Here is a 6,895-nt window from a genome sequence, read left to right on the forward strand (position 1 = left end):
TAGGTCCTGCTTTACTTCTCATTCTTACCAATCATCTTTCCGAGGGGATTTTTTCCCAGTTGAAATAGAATAAGGCTTTCTGTAGACTTGTTGACCTTGAGTTTTGACCCCTGGCTATGTTCCTTGCTGTATTTCTTCACTTCAGATGCTCCACATTCCTGCTGCTTTATGAAGATTGACCCATTAGCCCATGCAACATTGGTTTGTCTCAGTTCTCTTTGCCTTTCTTTCCTTCTAGCATTTGGAGGATTCATCCCAGTGTCTTTAAAATGGGATGGGTATTGAAAGGTAAAATAATCTATCAGAGCTTCCATTTATATTTATTTAAAAGAACTTAAGAAGTAAACTAAATCTCACTACTATAAAATGTATGCAGGGACACTGTCAAGCCCACTGCATGCATATTACAGGTGATTACATATCTCACACTATGAGGTAAGTTGAAATAAAAGGGCAGGAGCTCCCCAGCCTGGAGACAGGGGTAAAACCCACATTTGTTCACTTGATTTCAGTATTTTGCATATATTACAGTTTACAGGTGTTCTAGTCGATGGATTTATGGATATATAAAATCAAAAAGTGATTTCCAAGATTTCATATAAAAAGACCTCACATCGCGGGTAGTACTAATAATGCAAAAACAAATAAATAAAAACAAAAATGCAGATGGCACACTTATCTTCCAAGCAATGTTTTCATTAGCCAGGGTGTAATCTAAAAATACTAATAATCAATTTTTTATTTATGTATTTATTTTGAGACAGAGTCTCACTCTGTCACCCAAGCTGGAGTGCAGTGGCATGATCTCGGCTCACTGCACCCTCCACCTCCCGAGTTCAAGTGATTCTTGTGCCTCAGCCTCCCGGGTAGCTGGGATTACAGGCATGTGCCACCATGCCTGGCTGATTTTCATATTTTTAGTAAAGACAGGGGTTATGTCATGTTTGCCAGGCTGGTTTCGAACTCCTGGCCTCAAGTCAGTTACCCTAAAGTGCTGAGGTTACAGGCTTGAGCCGCTGCACCCGGCCCTAATCAATTTTACAATAACCGTTCAACATAAGTGGTTAAGATGCTTTGAAATATAGAGATTTATACCTATTATCATTATACATTATTCTTTCCACAAATATGTCTTGTATATTGTATCTGTTGTATATTTTAACTTACATTTCTCAGATATAAGTCATTAAATTAAGTGTAGAAATAACCCGAATTTAGAATCATACTTCTCAATGGCTGCAATTTTAAACAAGTAATTTTAAAAGTTCTGAATATTTACTTATATTTATCACACATCTTATCCTATAAGTATAAATGCATATAATACACATATTTATATATAATTATTCATTATTTTAGTGAAAGCAAAATGTTTTAGTACCATTAAAGTTAACTATTTAAAGTATTAAAATATTATTTATTATTTTATCTTTATCTCATTCTTTTCCATTTCTACTTAGTGCATATTTTTATAATGTACAAAATATTATGATGACATATATATCTAATTCATGAGAAATCTTCAGAAACCACTCATTTATGCTAAAAAAAATTATGCTGATTGTGGTCCATGGTCAAAAATGTTGGTGCCAATTCTTATAACTTACCCTTTTACTTGGAGCAAATGCTGGATGTGTTTCATGCTGCAAGGGACCACTGAAGATCTCCTTCAGGTACAGTCAGTAGAACAGTGCTTCTCAAAGCGTTCAGATTACTTGAGATATTGGTAAAATGAAGATTCAGTAGGTCTTGGGGGATCTGAAGTTCTTCATTTATAGTAAGATTCCAGGTAACGCTTATGCTACTGGTGTCCAGAGCCCACTTTGAATGTCATGGCTGTAGAGTACATAGAAATATCTGGAGTGGCTATTTCCCTCTCTGACATCTCACTGCACAGGCAATCTGTGGCAGCCGTGATTCCAGGCCTTGTTGATAGTTAAACATCCTTTAGTTTAGGGAATATGGAGTTTGAATATGAGTGGGAGAAACATGAATTTACAGTCATGATAACAAATTACTTCCTCTAAGTAGTCAGTGGTTTTTCATTTAGTGACATTGGCATGACCTCAGCTGAAGGATTTAGGATCCTATGTGGAAGCAGCAGAACACAGTTACAAGAGAACAGGGTTGACCTGCTGGTAGGGTTTTCAGGTTGTTATTAGAAGAGACTGCTGCTGTGGGACAGTATGCAGCAAGATCTCATTCAGGATATTTTAGCAGTGGAAAACATGATTCCTTTTTGAGAGGACCATAGTAGATTTATATTTGATATAGTCAAATGTATCAGGATACATTGAATCAGAAGGCAGCATAATAAGGTAGTCAAGATATTAGGCTCTGAAGCCAGATCTCTGGGTATGCAACTTGATATTTGGCAAGTTACTGAGTTTCTCAAGCCGTAATAATTATAGCAATACCTACCTCGCAGGGTTGTTGTGACAATTAATGAGCAAATATATATGAAACACTTAGAAGAAGGGCTGAAAAATAATCAGTAACTAATAAATATAAGCAGCTTTTCTCTATATAGTAGAAAAATGTCAGCTGGGCACCATGGCTCATGCCTGTAATCCCAGCACTTTGGGAGGCCAAGGCGGGCAGATCACTTGAGGTCAGGAGTTTGAGACTAGCCTGGCCAACACAGTGAAACCCTGTCTATACTAAAAATACAAAAATTAGCTGGGCATGGTGGCACGTGCCTGTAATCCCAGCTACTCAGGAGGCTGAGGCAGGAGAATCACTTGAACCCGGGAGGCAGTGAGCCAAGTTAGCACCACTGTACTCCAGCCAAGGTGACAGAGCAAGACTCCATCTAAAAAGAGAAATGGAAAAAAAAAATGTATCCGTGAATATAACAGATTACTGTTCTTCAAGAAAATATAGAAATAATGTGACCTCAGGTGATGAAAACATTGGAAGTATTTTATGAGTGGAGAACACTAACTAAACTCAAGGTCACATTACTGAGGCATAATATATTTTAGATTTGAGGATTTGTGTCCTATTTTATGAAATAATTCAGCAACAATGCTAACTGAGCAGCTAACATATGCACATCCACATGTTAGAGCTTGAAGGAGCACAAAAACATATGAGAAATGGTTACTGTCCTTGAGGTATCAGACCTCAGACAGAATATATTCATGTATAACATAGGATTATATGTGAATTAAATGCCTGCCTTGGTTTGTGCCATAAAATAAAATACTGGAGATTGGGTAATTATAAAGAACGGAAATTTATTTCTGACGGTTGTGAAGGCTAGGAAGTTCAAGATCGAGGTGCCAGCAGGTTTGGTGTTTGTTGTTTGGTGAGGGCCCCATTTCTGCTTCTGAGATGGCACCTGAGTGCTGCACTCTCCAGAGGCTGCTCAAATAGCATGTATTCACATGGTGAAAGAAATGGAAGGGCAAAAGAGCCAGTTAGTTCCCTCAGCCCTTGTATAATGACTTTAATCCATCTATGAGACCAGAACCCTTATAGCCTAATCACTTCCTGAAAGTACCATTTCTTAACACTGTTGCATTGAGAATTAAGTTTCAACATGAATTTTGGAGAGGACACAAACATTCAAACCATAGCAGTGTAAAAAGGGTGATTATGCAGTATCTGTTGCAATTAATGCTCATTAATTGCATTAATTAATGCAATTAAAAATCTGGTTTTGAGCCAGTCTCGTCACTCTTATCCTTACAGCAAGAAAAAAGCTAAAAAAAAAAAAAACCCTGAAAACCAACAACTTTTCTTGATTCAGGAGAGAATTGAAGGAGAGAATTTACGTTACCAAACGAAACAATTCCCTGCAAACTGGAGCAAGAGAAGGATACTGAAAATCTTGGTGGACGACATGCAAGAACAAACAGGTAATGTAAACAGAGAGATGGAAACTCTAAGAAGAATCAAAGAAAATGCTAGAAATCAAAAACATTGTAACAAAAACGAGGAATGCCTTTGCTGGGCTCAGCAGTGGACTATATACAGCCAAGGAAAGAATAAGTGAGCTTGAAGATATGTCAATAGAAACTTCCTAAACTTAAAAGCAAAGAAAAAAAGATGGAGAAAACACCCACTAAACAGATTATTTTAAGAACTGGGTGGATGTGACAATTAGAAAGATGTAACATAGGGAAAAAATGAGGAAGGAACAGAAGAAATATTTGAGGTTATAATGGCTAAGAATTTTCCAAAATTCATGAGACACTGAACAACAGATCCAGGAAGCTTAGAGATAATCAAGTAATACATATAAAACAAAACCTAAGCCAGGAGTGGTGGCTCATGCCTGTAATTCCAGCACTTTGGGAGGCTGAGGCGGTTGGATCATGAGGTTAGAAGATCAAGACCATCCTGGCTAACACGGTGAAACCCCGTATCTACTAAAAGTACGAAAAATTAGCCAGGCGTGGTGGTGGACGCCTGTAGTCCCAGCTACTCGGGAGGCTGAGGCAGGAGAATGGCATGAACCTAGGAGGCTGAGCTTTCAGTAAGCCAAGATCACGCCACTGCACACCAGCCTGGGAGACAGAGCGAGACTCTGTCTCAAAAACAAAAAAAAACCTCTCTCCCGCCAAAAAAACAGAAAACAAAAAACAAAAACAAAAACAAAACAAGGCAGAGAGAAAATTTTGAAAGAAAGCAGAGGGGGTAGGGAAAACAGCTTACCTATAAAGTGACAGGGATAAAGATTATGTTGGGCTTTTTTTTTTTTTTTAAGAGAATAAAGAGTTTATAAAATATAATGCAAACTGTACTTGTGAAAAATTAAAAGAGATAGAGTAAAAGGGAGTCATAAGATATTGTGCTAGTCTAGACATCAATTTTGTTAAAACTCAAACTGTGAAAGAAAATGTTCAAATTTTACAAAGAGGGATATATAAATGTTGATAAATATTTTATAATTTTTTGTATCTCCAAGGATAGCCTCGGGAAGTCTCAGAAACAAATAGTAGATTCCGAAAAATCTAATATCCAATATGTTCCCCAACCATTTGCCTGTTCTTCTTTTTTTTTTTCATCTTATTACTTCTATATCTACAAAGCACATTTTGTTGCTTTTAGCATTTTTCAAAATTACCAGTTTGTTCTTTAGATTTCTTGAGTCTACTTTAGATTAAAATTGCAGGCAGAACTGCACATCTATTTTTCTTTTTTTGCTCTCTCTTAAATAGATCATTCTTCACACTTGAAGGGGTAGACTGTGCATGTAGGGCAGGGGTGACAACATGAGAGCAACTGCCTGTTTTTAAGTAGAATCAAAGTCCCAGATGAAGGCAAAATATTTTTCTAGTGCTGAAACCGTGCTGAAGCTGCATCTCTGTAAACAATCAGGGATCAAAGAAAATGGGAGAGGAATTCTCCTGCCTTGTGAATGATGGTTTAGTTGTTTGTTCAAGTAGAAGCCTTGAAAAGTCTTGTTTGTGGTTATACATATTTGAGTGAGTCCTGTTTGAGACCCCTAAATAGGAGGCCAACACAAGGAGGATGCTAAGTGGCATTTGTTGAGTTAAAATGGTGGCAGGGAAATCACCATTTAGGAAACTCTTCCTAACAATATGTACCCCGTACTTCATTATCCCTGGCCTATGTCTATTTTTCTGAATGGCTTGATGCAACATTCTATTTCATCTTGTTGACATTTCTGATGTTGCCATATAAAAAGTTGTCTTACCTTGTAATAGCTTTCTCATCATTTAAAAATATTTTTCTCTTTTTATTCATGTTATCTGGAATTCAGCATTTACAGTGTGTTATGTTGTGAATATCAATTATCATCACTTTTTCACGTTAATCTTTCCAGATTTCTTAACAAATAGTCTACTCAATAATTATACACACTTTGATGTACCTGGGATCCAATTATGACATAGAATTCCATTCTTTGCAATAAATTTATCTTCAATAGAATCTTCTAGATTTTCTCACATTACTACTGCTTTTATACTAGTGATTTTAGAATGTTGAATTTTGTAAGAAAAGTTAGTATTTCACTGCCCGTTAAATATTATAAATTTTTAAAGTTACTTCCAAAGACATTAATTGACTTAAAAATCACTGTTTCTGGTCATAGTTAAAGGTGTTATGTTGGTGCGAAAGTCATTGCAGGTTTGCCATGAAACCACAGTTACTTTTGCACCAACCTAATAAATTCTGCAAACAGAATTACAGTTGTGTTAAGAATCCATCTGGGACTTGCAGCTGTTGAAACAGTTTACCTGGTAACAACTCCAAATCTGGGGTGGCCACAGATTCTGGTTACTGATTTATTTTTTAACTTTTATTTTAAGTTCAAGGGTATATGTATAGGTTTGTTGCATAGGTAAATGTGTCATGGGGGTTTGTTGTACAGATTATTTCATCACCTAGGTATTAAGCCTAGTGCTCATTAGTTATTTATCCTGATTCTCTCCCTCCCACCCTCCACCCTCCTATAGGCCCCAGGGTGTGTTGTTCCCCTCTATATGTTCATGTGTTCTCATCATTTTGCTCCCACTTGTAAATGAGAGCATGCAGTATTTGTTTTCTGTTTAGCTGATTCTAAAGGCAGATAGTCTCAATCTTCTCTATTGGAAGAAAAAGATATTTGCCAAAAAATAGTCATACTTGTGAATGATCAAATTGCCTTAGGCCAATTTACAGCATTCATTGACAACATAAAAGTATATTTCCAATATAAAATTTGCAGACAGATTTTAATAAGATGGTGAAATAATATAGTGCATTTGAGACAATTCATTTATATGTATTCATTCCTAAATCATTAAAATTCAGTTAAAATAATGCCAGAATATTTTAAGAGTATTTAATTGCTTTGATGTGAAAATTTGACGGTCCCAGAAGGCAATTATATTAACCTCACCTTGGCATGTATAGGAAAGGGGTTTGTATTAGGGGAAAA

This window comes from Rhinopithecus roxellana, chromosome 6 (genome assembly GCF_007565055.1).
Source record: "Rhinopithecus roxellana isolate Shanxi Qingling chromosome 6, ASM756505v1, whole genome shotgun sequence".
Taxonomy (NCBI): Eukaryota; Metazoa; Chordata; class Mammalia; order Primates; family Cercopithecidae; genus Rhinopithecus; species Rhinopithecus roxellana.